At 38.9% G+C, this 15696-nt stretch overlaps 1 protein-coding gene across 1 annotated transcript in view; it reads right to left on the reverse strand.

Moving 5' to 3' along the window:
• The window catches only part of LOC124591436, a 312247-nt gene that overhangs the window by 86941 nt on the left and 209610 nt on the right, over positions 1–15696 (reverse strand). The window lies entirely within an intron of this gene.

Below are 15696 nucleotides of genomic sequence, written 5' to 3' on the forward strand. Positions count from 1 at the left end.
GAGAAAATACCAAAATTGTAACTCTTTTTTTGTTTTCTATCCGTTTTTTGTCACTTGAGAGCCGAAGCTTAATTCAGATGTAAAAAATTATTAGTTAGTCTTGGTCGGATTAAGACAAAAAAACTCATTGATGTGCAGACGTGTTGTGAAAGTTTGTATGAAATTTGGAGGTTGAAAGCAGCAACGTAAAATGTATTGCATTCAACACCAAGATGGTTTTAGTTCGTATACATTAGTAATTTCTGGACAATGAAAATTTATTGCAAGATTTCGGAGCAGCTAAGACTTTTCACGCAGAAATGAAGTAGGAGATTTTTGAAGACCTGGACACCGCACGCGAGACGACATGTTAACATGGTAAAGGAATTGGTTTGACTTTTGCTCAGAAATGCCACAAGGACCACCCCAACAACAGCTTTTCAAAATCACGAAGACCGATAACTTTTCTGTAATATGAAGTCCAATTTGCATTTCATTCTTTCCCTTGTTCACCGTCGTTTACGATTTTAAAACACCTTTTTTATTCATCATTTCTTCCCACATTTTCAATCTTTTCTTTTCTTTTCTTCTTCTTCTTCTTCTTTTTTTAAGATTAACCACTAACAACTGGCTCCTGCAACAGGACGTAATTTTCGGATGTGTCGTTTTTGAGCAAATTTGAAACTTTAATTTGTATTTTTTTCCCAACAAAGAATAACCAAAAATCCTGAAGTTTAAACAGTAACTAAATGACCAACTTTATTGTACCCAAGCAAATGATTATACAACAATATTGTAAAGAATTTTGTAACTAATTCAATCTGTTTTTCTTTTCATGGCATATATTGTTGCAAAACTGTTATTTTGAGACCTTTTGGTGATTATCCGATGGAGATTTATTAAGAAAATCCATAATTTGACGAATACCATTTATGCAGAAGTGATTGACCAGCCGCTGCAGGACAGAAAATTTAGGTGAGTCACACAATTATGTTTCACTCAAACATTCAATAGCCAACTGCAGAATCCATTTTTCCCTTTCCACACATCCTGTAGTTTTCTTCTAGATTTTTTCCAAAATTATCTATCTCTATTGTAGTTTGTGGCAATTATAGTATTGTTGTAGCATATGAAGATCGTGAATTTGACCGCCAAACAGTCATTTGTTACGAAAAATTTTATTCGCCCTGCTGCATCTTTTTCAACCATTGTTTGCAATAGAGCAATCATTTACATTGACGAGAAAATATTTCAACATAAATTTGAGTCAAATCTTTATTAATCAGACATATATTATTCCCTTTTTGACTTACGATTATACATCCTATTACAATGGACGCGATAAGGTCGAGATAGTTTCGGCACACGAGTTAAGTGAACTAGATTCATCGTTCAACCAACAAGAAAGTCCGCGTTTCCCACCATGGACGAGTTCACAGATCAATGCAATGATTTTGGCTCAAACTTGCAACATTTGTGATAATACACAGATGGTGACTTTAAATGACGAAATGTGGAATGGACGCGAGACTAGACTGTCAGCGCCATTGTTAACATCAATGTCAGAACCGAATACGAGACAAATTCAGCAACGTGACACAAATCGGACACAGGAGACTGACAAACTGGACCGACTATTAGAGTTATTTGCAGACATGAAACGAGACGTTAGTCAGAAAATTGACGCAAAACTGGACGCACTTAGTCAGGACTTTAAACAAAGGCTAGATAAAAGTGACAAAAAATTTGACGTATTAAACCGTACTATGACCGAAAATTTTGAACGAACGACAAAACAGATGACAGAATTAAATAACACCACTCAACAGCTCAGCCAGCGATTTGAGACATTGTCCAACCGAGTCACTAAACAGGAAGAAACTTTGGTTACATTCAGACATGAAACAAAAAACAATATCACCCGATGTGAGAATCAGTTAACTCAAATAGTTAATGTGCAGCAGGAAGTAAACACCTGTGTGGAAGAGTTAGCTCAGGCCCACACTTCAGCTAGCTCCACCCAAGAAAAGCTGACTGAAGAAGTGGGAAATATTACCCAACAGCTCACAATGGTAGTTCTTGAACAAACCCACCTCAAAGAAAAGATAGAAAAATTAGAAGACCGAGCGGACCTCGCGTCACTAAACAACGACACCAACATGACCGAAAAAATTGTACATGAATGTAAATTGTGTGACGACTATCTGGACAAAAAACTTGAAACAATTACACAGGACATACTTTCAAAAACAAAGACACATGTTAAAGACGAGACAAAACACATAGAAGACAAAGTGACAATATTACGAGACAATGTTGTGCCGTGTTTGGCGATTGGTGCAAACGTATCGTCAGGGAACGACAAAACAGCTAAAACCATGGCTAATGACACAGACAGAACATCTATTGTGGAATCACCTATTTCAAATCAAAATTACAATGTGCCGCTTTCTTTTCCACCAAACTAGCAATCTTACGGTATGACACTTAGAGTAGCAAGAGACACAAACTACGTCAATACAGTTATGCCAACCGGCATGGCCGATGACACGTTTGTAAGGCATGGGTATTTCCAGACATTTTCCAGTGAGGACAAGCATAAAGTCCACCCTACTGTGTTTATTAGATCATTTGACGGTGTTTTTCCACGTAGTTGGTCAGAAGTCGATAAAATCAGATACGTCACCAATCTCATGAGAGGATGAACAGATAAGTGGGGTGCCGCTATGAAAGGCGGTGCCTTACGTTTGAACAGTTTGAACAAGCCTTCTTGGACGAATTCTGGTCCAAGAATGAGCAACAGAGTCTAAGGAGAGAAGTGTGCAACCCCGAGACCTATGACCCTAAAAAAGAGACATTAAGACAATACTTTGAGAGGTACCTAGACAAGACACTGTACTGGTCCAAACCAGCCAACTTGCCAGCGATAATTGACACTTTAAAGAGCCACTTACCCTTTCCATACCGAGACAGATTAACACGAGTACCGGAGAATGACATTAAGACTTTCTTAAACTTCTTAGATCAAATGGACGTAGTTTACAGAGGCGATTCACGCCATTCAAATTTTACTCATATTAGTAACCAAAATCAGCACCCACCCCAAAGGAACCGTAGTGACGGTGGTTGGTGGAACCATCTGTCCGCGCCACGACACAATACGATGCCTGCGCGCGAAACATTAAAATGGAAACGTGTACGACGGTAGGAACAACCGCAGAAATTCGTGGAATAATAATAACAACAATAATTATCACCCATATCAAAATGGTAACTACATGCAAAATGAAAATCACAGACAGTACAACAACAACCGCAATAGGAGACGTGAGAATAACCGGTACAACCCGGGCTACTTTGATAGGAACATGCCATATAACAGACATAATTACCACCAAAACAATAACAATTCCAACAATCACCGACAGAATATGTGGAACACACAAAATTCACGCATGACAAATCATAACCCTCCACGGAATCCGCCGCCGTTCCCCAGTACAGTTATGCACTCCCCGCCACGAAGTAGCAATAACAATTGCGGCGCGCCATCAGCTGACGCGTGGGCGCCAACTGGTCAGAATGTAAACATAGTGGAGCTGGTCAATGAACCCGGCCAAACACAGCAGATGACGGAAAACAGTCGACAACCGAGCTAAGCGCTCGTGCTTCGGTCATGAGATGTTGTAAGAGCGCAACGGCTGAGACGGTTTGTTTCCTCCTGTACGATGACAAAATGACAGCAGAACAGGAATTAACCAATGAGAAAAACATTAAATCACACAGTTGTGTTAAAGAATTCATACAAGCAAAGGCATGGGTTAAGTTTAACGATTATGATGTACAAATTTTACTTGATACTGATGCTGCTGCAAGTGTGATGTCAACCGCATTCTATAATGAATTGAAACTAATTATAAACATACCTACTTTACCTGTACAGAATTGCCACGTGGTTAGAGCCGCAGGTACTAAATCTAAGAACATACGCATGCAAGCCCTTGTTAACTTCACATTTTCCAATACACAGTTCAAGTGCAATTTTCTGATTGTAGACAAGCTTATTGTACACTGCATCCTAGGGATGGATTTCTTGAATGAACACAACGCAATCATAGATTTAAGTAATGGCATAGAGTCATTCCATGTCAAATCAACACACTTTAAATAAAAATTTTACCTCGCCCTCTTAGATTTTGCTGAAAGTTGGTATACTTATTGTGGGCGCTGAAACTAAGAAAAATACCTAATTTCAATTTTTTACCTCAAACCAGTCCTGAAATATGGTCACGTAAACTTTTCAAAAACTGGCCAAAAATGTGTGAATGGACTTTTTTTAAATTGCCCTAGAAGCTGCCCTAATTTAGCTAGAGAACTGGGAAATGTGTCATTTTACAGCATTTTTCATGCTCTTTCCAGTGATAGACAAAAAAACATAACTTCTAATTAATAACCTTTTTCAAAATGGTAATTAATATTTTGATTTAATTTTTTTACAAAAAGTACATAATTCAAAATTTTCAAAATATTTCCATAACTACTTCATACTGTTGTAAATCACATGGCAAAATATAAATGTGGGATGATGTGGGTTCATTGTTAAAAAAAATTATTCTGGATTCTTGTTTTTCACTAATGGCCCTAGTCTGACCAAACTGACCTTTAAGGTAGTACATCAGTAGAGGACCGTATACATAGGGCTTGATGTCTGTACAATAATTCAGAGACTGGAGCCGTTGTTGAGATTATGTAGTCTGCATTGTTACCTTCTAAGGCTTTGTGTGCTTACAGCATTATTGTGCACTGTGGTTTTATTGCAAATCAATTGTTACCTCTGTGTTGACCAGTCTGTATCTATTATATTTAATAGTTCATTTCCAAGTAAATCTATACATTGAAGGACAGTTTATAAGTGGTTTTTGTATAAATATGGAACCAAGTAAAAAGTGCAGTGCTGTAAGAGTGCAGTGTTGTAATCCATTGAAGAAGTCAAATCATTTTATTAGAGACAGAAAAAAAACTGAGAAATGTCACAACATGGATGCCCAAATTATTTCCTCAAATACCAAGTGGTGCCAAGATTTGTGATAAATGTAGGAAAGATGTAACCAAATTGAAAAATACACCAGAGCCCATCAGTGATGCAAGTGTGGAAGAAGAATCTTCTGGATCAGAGATAATCATCAGAGACCAAGACCCTGACTTCACTCCAACTTCAGTAGCTGTTAAAACATTTAACACAACACTTCACGAACTAGGTGAGTCCCCAATTGACAAGAGAAAACTAACATCTAGGCATTACGCCAAATCAAAAGTGAAGAAAATCTCACCAATGACACGTAAACTTTTTGTTGCTCCTGAAACTTCTTTGTCAGACTCTGATACTGATGAATCCGTTCTTGAAAATCTTAAACGAAACTTTAAAAATTCTATAAGTAGAGCAAAAAAACTACTGATTCTTACAAGTTTACCTGAAAAGTGGAGTGTCAGGAAAATAATGAAGGAATTTAATGCCCCTAATTACATTGTTCGGCAGTCCAAAAAAATTTTGAAAGAGAAAGGATTCATGGAAGGTCCAAACACAAAACCAGGGAAGTGTTTACCAACAGAAACTGTCAAAATAGTACATTCATTTTATGAAAATGATGAAGTTAGCAGGGCAATGCCAGGTATTAAAGATTGTGTGACAATTACAGAAACAAGTGGAAATAAAACAAAAATATCAAAAAGACTTATTTTGTGTAACCTTAAAGAAGCTTACAAGCATTTTAAAGACAAGTTTCCTAACATAAAAATAGGTTTCTCTAAATTTGGTGAGTTGAGACCAAAACATTGTGTATTAGCTGGCCGGAGTGGCGCGCACACACACTGTCTGCGTGTGCACAACTCAACAAAACATAAAATTAATGAAAGAAAATGCCAAACTAAATACAGTAACAAACAGCAACTTAAACAATTATAAGCAGTGCATTGCAAAAATGCTTTGCAACCCATCATCAGTTGATTGCAACATGGGAAACTGTGAATACTGCCCAGGAGAAACTGTCATATGTAAAATTTTAAAAGACTCCTTTCGTGAAAACTTAATTGAACAAGTTCAGTTCCGACAGTGGATGTCAGTTGACCGATGTAATCTGTAAATTGTTCAGAAAACTTCTGAAGAATTCATAGATTTATTTTGTAGTAAGATGTCGACTTTGATTCGGCACGACTTCATTGCCAAGCAACAACGAACATTCCTTAACTCCACAAGAGAAAACCTTATGGAATCTGAATTTGTTGTCATATGTGATTTTTCAGAAAATTATAGTATAGTTCCACAGGATGAAGCTCAGAGTTTCCACTGGACAAAGAAACAGATTACCATTCATCCTTTTGTAATATATTTCAAACAGAAAGGCAAAATTGAGCATATGAGCTTTGTCATTGTTTCTGGTTGCCTGGAGCACAATACAACTGTGGTTTACACCTTTCAAAAGAAGCTAATTTCATATCTAACAAATAAATTTCAAAAGACTCCAAAAAAGATATACTATTATTCTGACGGTTCTGCCGCTCAGTATAAAAATAAGAAAAACTTCCTGAACCTTTGCATTCATGAGGAACACTTCAACATAAAAGCCGAGTGGCACTTTTCAGCCAGAGCACATGGGAAAGGGCCTTGTGATGGAGTAGGGGGTTCAGAAAAGAGACTGGCAGCTCGCGCAAGTTTGCAAAGGCCATACCAAAATCAGATCCAAACCGCACGAGATCTATTTGAGTGGGCAGTAGATAATATCACAAATGTTGATTTTGCATATTCCACTCAAGAAGACTACGCTGCTTCACAAATATTCTTAAAAAGCCGACTTGAAGAGGCATTACAATCAAAGAAACACAGCAATTTCACGCTTTCATTCCCAACACTACATCAAAATTAATAGTCAAATATTTCTCAGGTGATATGCAGAGTTGGGAGAGGGAAGTAACTACATCACCAGACAAACTGAAGTTACAAGATGTAACAGGCTATGTCACCACTGTATATGGCAGAAACTGGTGGCTTGGATACATTTTAGAAAAAAAACGAAGAGCTTGATGAAGTGAAAATAGCTTTTCTTCATCCATGTAGACCAGCTAAGTCATTCTCTTATCCTGCACATGCAGATGTCCTGTGGGTGTCAGTTGTGGATGTTCTCACAAAAGTGAATCCATTTACTCTGACAGGGAGAACATACATTCTTAATGAAAGTGATGTAAACCAAACCCAGTCAGCTTTATTAAAACGTAATATGTGAAGTTCCAAGACAATTTATTGGGAAACTGCTTTCAACTCAAAACTTAATTTTTGTCTCAGGTTAGTGTCAATGTATATTTTATAGAAAGTTGTTTCAAAATTATTGTTAGTACCTATTGTGTTAAATTTAGCTATGTACAGATACTTGTTACTCAAAAACAAGCATTAGGTATTTAATTTGTTTAATAGTTCCATTTCAAACATCATGGACCAGAACTATTACGTAAATACTTGTACTTATTCATACTTTATTTCAGTTTGTAGTTAAATGCTCAATTTCTTGTTTTTGTTATATCAGTTAATATACTGTTAGTGAAGTCACATGAAATTAAAATAAGCAATCAACTTAATTATAAAATATGCTGATTGGTTTTGGGTTAATAAGGTGATGTTTTGATATTTCTAATACTTTTTTTTACTTACCTTTCAGTATATTTAAAAAAAATTCATGTTTGTTAAAGGTCAATTTGGTCAAACTAGGGCCGTTAGTGAAAAACAAGAGTCCAGAATATTTTTTTTTTAACAATGAACCCATCATCATCCCAGATTTATATTTTGCCATGTGATTTACAATAGTATGAAGTAGTTATGGAAATATTTTGAAAATTTTCAATTATGTACTTTTTGCAAAAAAATTAAATCAAAATATTAATTACCAGTTAGAAAAAGGTTATTAATTAGAAGATATGTTTTTTTTTGTCTATCACTGGAAAGAGCATGCAAAATGCTGCAAAATGACACCTTTCCCAGTTCTCTAGCTCAATTAGGGCAGCTCCTAGGACAATTTTAAAAAAGTCCGTTCACACATTTTTGGCTGGTTTTTGAAAAGTTTACATAGCCATATTTCAGGAATGGTTTGAGATAGAAAATTCAAATTTGGTATTTTTCTTAGTCTCAGTGCCCACTATAAGTATACCAACTTTCAGCAAAATTTAAGAGGGTGAGGTAAAACAGGTGTGTTGATTTGACATGGAATGACTCATACACTCCTGGAAATTGAAATAAGAACACCGTGAATTCATTGTCCCAGGAAGGGGAAACTTTATTGACACATTCCTGGGGTCAGATACATGACATGATCACACTGACAGAACCACAGGCACACAGACACAGGCAACAGAGCATGCACAATGTCGGCACTAGTACAGTGTATATCCACCTTTCGCAGCAATGCAGGCTGCTATTCTCCCATGGAGACGATCGTAGAGATGCTGGATGTAGTCCTGTGGAACGGCTTGCCATGCCATTTCCACCTGGCGCCTCAGTTGGACCAGCGTTCGTGCTGGACGTGCAGACCGCGTGAGACGACGCTTCATCCAGTCCCAAACATGCTCAATGGGGGACAGATCCGGAGATCTTGCTGGCCAGGGTAGTTGACTTACACCTTCTAGAGCACGTTGGGTGGCACGGGATACATGCGGACGTGCATTGTCCTGTTGGAACAGCAAGTTCCCCTTGCCGGTCTAGGAATGGTAGAACGATGGGTTCGATGACGGTTTGGATGTACCGTGCACTATTCAGTGTCCCCTCGACGATCACCAGTGGTGTACGGCCAGTGTAGAAGATCGCTCCCCACACCACGATGCCGGGTGTTGGCCCTGTGTGCCTCGGTCGTATGCAGTCCTGATTGTGGCGCTCACCTGCACGGCGCCAAACACGCATACGACCATCATTGGCACCAAGGCAGAAGCGACTCTCATCGCTGAAGACGACACGTCTCCATTCGTCCCTCCATTCACGCCTGTCGCGACACCACTGGAGGCGGGCTGCACGATGTTGGGGCGTGAGCGGAAGACGGCCTAACGGTGTGCGGGACCGTAGCCCAGCTTCATGGAGACGGTTGCGAATGGTCCTCGCCGATACCCCAGGAGCAACAGTGACCCTAATTTGCTGGGAAGTGGCGGTGCGGTCCCCTACGGCACTGCGTAGGATCCTACGGTCTTGGCGTGCACCCGTGCGTCGCTGCGGTCCGGTCCCAGGTCGACGGGCACGTGCACCTTCCGCCGACCACTGGCGACAACATCGATGTACTGTGGAGACCTCACGCCCCACGTGTTGAGCAATTCGGCGGTACGTCCACCCGGCCTCCCGCATGCCCACTATACGCCCTCGCTCAAAGTCCGTCAACTGCACATATGGTTCACGTCCACGCTGTCGCGGCATGCTACCAGTGTTAAAGACTGCGATGGAGCTCCGTATGCCACGGCAAACTGGCTGACACTGACGGCGGCGGTGCACAAATGCTGCACAGCTAGCGCCATTCGACGGCCAACACCGCGGTTCCTGGTGTGTCCGCTGTGCCGTGCGTGTGATCATTGCTTGTACAGCCCTCTCGCAGTGTCCGGAGCAAGTATGGTGGGTCTGACACACCGGTGTCAATGTGTTCTTTTTTTCCATTTCCAGGAGTGTATGTCAATTATCTGTAGGAGAACAACTAATCAATGTTGAACTTAACAAGACGATTGAAACACGAAAAAAAATTACAAAAGTGAAATTTAGGGCCATGTTAGCCTTTATTATGCTTACACATGACAGAAGACCTTGAGGAAGCAAAAGATAGGAGAGTTATTAAGGCCGTTTTGCGACTCCTACAGCACCTCCACTTAAGTGAACAGATGACAAAATTACATCTACTTTCAAGACAACATTTGGCTTTTCAGGTAATGCAAGGTAAGTGCAAAGGAGCAGTGACCACCTGTGCAACCGGCGTCGAGCAACGGACACTGAGAAAGAGATATTTTACTGCCAATTATAATACTATGTTCTTTATTTATGTTTTATAGAAAGAAATGATATATATATATATATATATATATATATATGTATATATACACACACACACAACATACATGATGTTTAACCTTCACTAAAGTAGAAGGAAGTTCATGGTTGAACTCGTGAGAGGAAATTTGATACGTTATTATATAATACACATTATGAGAGAGACAATCTCTGTGAGGTATATTTTCCATTTGTATAGACAGTATCCACAAGAAGTGGAGATATCAAGGAAGTACTGAGCAGACATGTGATTTACTCATGCAAGGATTTGTTAAGGTATAATACACCTAGTCATATGAACAGTCAGAACACAAACTGAGAATCTGTCATGATGTTACACTTTACAGACTTGACGTAAGGACACTTACATTTACCCATGATTTGGTAAATTATAAGCACCTCCTTTCACACACCCCTTGAAGGTGATGCAAATGTTATAATGTATTATGTTCTCTTTTTTATGTAGTAGCTGTAGGATTTGGTAGTTTATAGGTAGTGAATAGTTTCTTCCATTCTATCTTTCTTTCTCCATTATCCTACCACCTCCTGCAGCTGGGTTTTGTTTGTTTATGGAATGTGAGAATATATTGTGTGACAGTAAATTTTCAGGTATGAATAAAAAGACGTGAATATTGATGGCATTACAAGCCTGGTCAGCCACTAGCCAAGATATGGAATCAAAAGACAGAAATAAATAATAAATGAAGGAAAGCCCGTGCTTTAAATATTAAGTCTGATATCCCTTGGCACGTCCAAACCTTAATAAAGAAACTTAATACCCCAATAAAAGAAAGCCAATGGGACTTAGTATAATTTTTTAGCGTAAATATTTCACACGCATATTCTTGTAAATTTATATGTATTTGTATATGTGTTAAAACCTTGCATATTGTTAACATATTTTGAAATGTGTCCACGAAGAGTAAGCTTTCATAATTAACGATGTAAACATGCTGGGACACAGTGAACATTGTTAAAATGTAAATATGGCAAAAAAGTGTTGCAAACTGTGTTAAACTGTGTACATTACAAACGACAAAATTTGTGAAACCTATGGTGCATAAACCAAATAACTGTTTGTAAACCGATATAAACTGTAATTTACTTCGACGATAATGAGGATTTTCCCACTGCAAATGAACGTTTGTTGGCAAGTGTAAACAATGTGATGAAACACCTACCTTTGCAAACATCGACGCCGTTGTTCCTAGCCGACCTTCAGATGCTTTGGAGACAACAAACTCAGCACCTGTCATAGGCGATGTGGAGGCTATAAACTACATCGACCATATATGCCCTGGGAACAATAGTCATGAAAACGCACTAGGGCTTGGAGCGTTGTGTCGTAACAGAAGGCATGGACATTGCTTCAGATCATGCACACGCTCAATCTCATGGTGTCACCGGACTTAACATGCCATTTATGCTGGAATAACAACTTGTAAGGAACACTATGTGAAAGTGAATACTGTGCAAGACTGTCATAACACAGCGATTTTGAAACTGCCGCACGCGAAATTCAGTGATGCTATTGCGCATGCGCAAAGACTATGTGCTGCCAGAGATGCATTGGGAAACCAATGCTGGAAGCGCACAACATTAACTGCCCCGGTGAGCAGCTTGCTCAAACAAACTCTACGTAAATATATATGTATTAATTTTGCAAAAGGGATCATAACTGTAACAACTGTATTTAGTATATAGATTTAGAAAGTAAGTATTGACAAAGATTATTCCCTATGAATGCACGTGGCCTTTCCTATGAAAATATGTATATATTGACATTTAGGTATATCTATTATATTGTTTGCTAGCCTGCCATGCTAAATGTTTTAGCGTGACAGTCGAGGGGGCGATGTAGCGGGACTTTGAATTTCGCCGCGCTACACTCGTTAAAATTGTAACTATCTTTTTTTTTTCTATCCGTTTTTTGTCTCTTGAGAGCCGAGGCTTAATTCAGATGTAAAAAATTATTAGCTAGTCTTGGTCGGATTAAGACGAAAAAACTCATTGATGTGCAGACGTGCTGTGAAAGTTTGTATGAAATTTGGAGGTTGAAAGCAGCAACGTAAAATATATTGCACTCAACACCAAGATGGTTTTAGTTTGTATACATTAGTAATTCCTGGACAATGAAAACTTATTGCAAGATTTCGGAGCAGCTAAGACTTTTCACGCAGAAATGAAGTAGGAGATTTTTGAAGACCTGGACGCCGCACGCGAGAAGACATGTTAACATGGTAAAGGATGAACCCTTATCTATGCCATTTCCCCCTGTTAGTCACATTTGTTATTCTCAGTTTTTATATTATTTTATTCCCCCCCCCCCCCCCCCCCCTTCCAAATAATTTTTGTAGTGGAAATTGGTTTGACTTTTGCTCAGAAACGCCCCAAAGAACCACCCCAACAATACCTTTTCTGAATCACGAAGTCCGATAACCTTTCTGTATTACAAAGTCCAATTTGCATTTGATTCTTTCCCTTTTTCACGGTCATTTACAATTTTAAAACCCCCTTTTTATTCACCATTTCTTCCCACATTTTCAATCTTTTCAACCCTTTCTTTTGTTTTTGTTTTTTATTAACCAGTACAGGTTAAAGTTGGATATAGAGGGAATTAGTGAAGTTCCGTGGCAGGAGGAACAAGACTTCTGGTCAGGTGAATACAGGGTTATAAATACAAAATCAAATAGGGGTCATGCAGGAGTAGGTTTAACAATGAATAAAAAAATAAGAATGCTGGTAAGCTACTACAAACAGCATAGTGAACGCATTATTGTAGCCAGGATAGATATGAAGCCCACACATACCACAGTAGTACAAGTTTATATGCCAACTAGCTCTGCAGATGATGAAGAGATTGATGAAATGTATGATGAGACAAAAGAAATTATTCAGATAGTGAAGGGAGACGAAAATTTAATAGTCAAGGATGACTGGAAATCGGTAGTAGGAAATGGAAGAGAAGGAAACATAGTAGGTGAATATGGAATGGAGGGAAGGAATGAAAGAGGAAGCCACCTGGTAGAATTTTGCACAGAGTATAACTTAATCATAGCTAACACTTGGTTCAAGAATCATGAAAGAAGGCTGTATACATGGAAGAGGCCTGAAGATACTAGAAGGTTTCAGACAGATTATATAATGGTAAGACAGAGATTTAGGACCTGGATAGACTGACAGAACCAGAGGTTGTAGAGAGTTTCAGAGAGAGCATTAGGGAACGATTGACAAAAATGGAGGAAAGAAATACAGTAGAAGAAGAATGGGTAGCTTTCAGAGATGAAATAGTGACGGCAGCAGAGGATCAAGTAGGCAAAAAGACAAGGGCTACTAGAAATCCTTGGGTAACAGAAGATATACTGAATTTAATTGTTGAAATGAGAAAACATAAAAACGTAGTAATTGAAGCAGGCAAAAAGGAATACTAACGTCTCAAAAATGAGATCGAAGGAAGTGCAAAATGGCTAAAAAGGGATGGCTAGAGGACAAATGTAAGGGTAAGATAGATACTGCCTACAGGAAAATTAAAGAGACCTTTGGAGAAAAGAGAACCACTTGTATGAATATCAAGAGCTCAGATGGAAACCCAGTTCTAAGCAAAGAAAGGAAAGCAGAAAAGTGGAAGGAGTATATAGAGGGTCTATACAAGGGCGATGAGGACAATATTATGAAAATGGAAGAGAATGTAGATGAAGATGAAATGGGAGATATGATACTGTGTGAAGAGTTTGACAGAGCACTAAAAGATCTAAGTCGAAACAAGGCCCCGGGAGTAGACAACATTCCATTATAACTACTGATAGCCTTGGAAGAGCCAGCCCTGACAAAACTCTACCATCTGGTGAGCTAGATGTATGAGACAAGCAAAATACCCTCAGACTTCAAGAAGAATATGATAATTCCAATCCCAAAGAAAGCAGGTGTTGACAGGTGTGAAAATTACCAAACTATCCATTTAATAAGTCACAACTGCAAAATACTAATGCGAATTCTTTACAGACAAATGTAAAAACTGGTAGAAGCAGACCTCAGGAAATATCAGTTTGGATTCCGTAGAAATGTTGGAACACGTGAGGCAATACTGACCATACGACTCATCTTAGAAGATAGATTATGGAAAGGCAAACCTACATTTCTAGTATTTGTAGACTTAGGGAAAGCTTTTGACAATGTTGACTGGAATACTCTCTTTAAAATTCTTAAGTTGGCAGGGGTAAAATACAGGGAGCGAAAGGCTATTTACAATTTGTACAGAAACTAGATGGTAGTTGTAAGAGTTGAGGGACATGAAAGGGAAGCAGAGGTTGGGAAGGGAGTGAGACGGGGTTGTAGCCTATCCCCGATGTTATTCAATCTGTATATCGAGTAAACAGTAAAGGAAACAAAAGAAAAGTTTGGAGTAGGAATTAAAATCCATGGAGAAGAAATATAAACTTTGAGGTTTGCCAATGACATTGTAATTCTGTCAGAAACAGCAGGACCTGGAAGAGCAGTTGAACGGAATGGACAGTGTCTTGAAAGGAGGATATAAGATGATCAAAACAAAAGCAAAATGAGGATAATGGCGTGCAGTCGAGTTAACTCAGGTGATGCTGAGGGAATCACATTACGAAATGAGACACTCAAAGTAGTAAATGAGTTTTGCTATTTGGGGAGCAAAATAACTAATGATGGTCAAAGTAGAGAGAACATAAAATGCAGACTGGCAATGGCAAGGAAAGCGTTTCTGAAGAAGAGAAATTTGTTAACATCGAGTATAGATTTAAGTGTCAGAAAGTCATTTCTGAAAGTATTTGTATGGAGTGTAGCCAGGTATGGAAGTGAAACGTGGATGATAAATAGTTTAGACAAGAAGAGAATAGAAGCTTTCGAAATGTGGTGCTACAGAAGAATGCTGAAGATTAGATGGGTAGATCACATAACTAATGAAGTATTGAATAGGATTGGGGAGGAGAGAAGTTTGTGGCACAACTTGACCAGAAGAAGGGATAGGTTGGTAGGACATGTTCTGAGGCATCAAGAGGTCACCAATTTAGTATTGGAGGGCAGCGTGGAGGGTAAAAATCGTAGAGGGAGACCAAGAGATGAATACACTAAGCAGATTCAGAAGGATGTAGGTTGCAGTAGGTACTGGGAGATGAAGAAGCTTGCACAGGATAGAGTAGCATTCAGAGCTGCATCAAACCAGTGTCTGGACTGAAGACCACAACAACAACCCCTTTTCCTAAACCTCTCCAGTCCTTCCCCTTCTCCCCTCTTCCTACCCCTTCAACCGTTCTGTCAGAAGACGGAGGTATGGGCACCGAAAGCGTGTATACATAAAACCTTTTTATGTGTGTGTTCTCCTGCTGCTGCTTGGTAAGTACATTTCTTATCTATCCATTTATATTACATTGTCAGAAATTAATTATTTTCATTTATGGTGATATATCGTGTCATTCTGCTGAAAACTGAACTGATGCAGAAACACATGAAGGACTTTCTCGACAGATAGAACTGCACAGAGTCAAACAATCAGCTTTGCTTTTTATCAGGAATTGTAAATTTTTCAAGACTCTTAAATGGGACATATATGAGTATCAGTTGCTGCCATTCCTCAAACCATCACACAGGATATGCTAAAAACCCTGCTGAACCAGCTTTGAAAAGTAAGAATG

The sequence above is a fragment of the Schistocerca americana genome, chromosome 2, assembly GCF_021461395.2.
Source record: "Schistocerca americana isolate TAMUIC-IGC-003095 chromosome 2, iqSchAmer2.1, whole genome shotgun sequence".
Taxonomy (NCBI): Eukaryota; Metazoa; Arthropoda; class Insecta; order Orthoptera; family Acrididae; genus Schistocerca; species Schistocerca americana.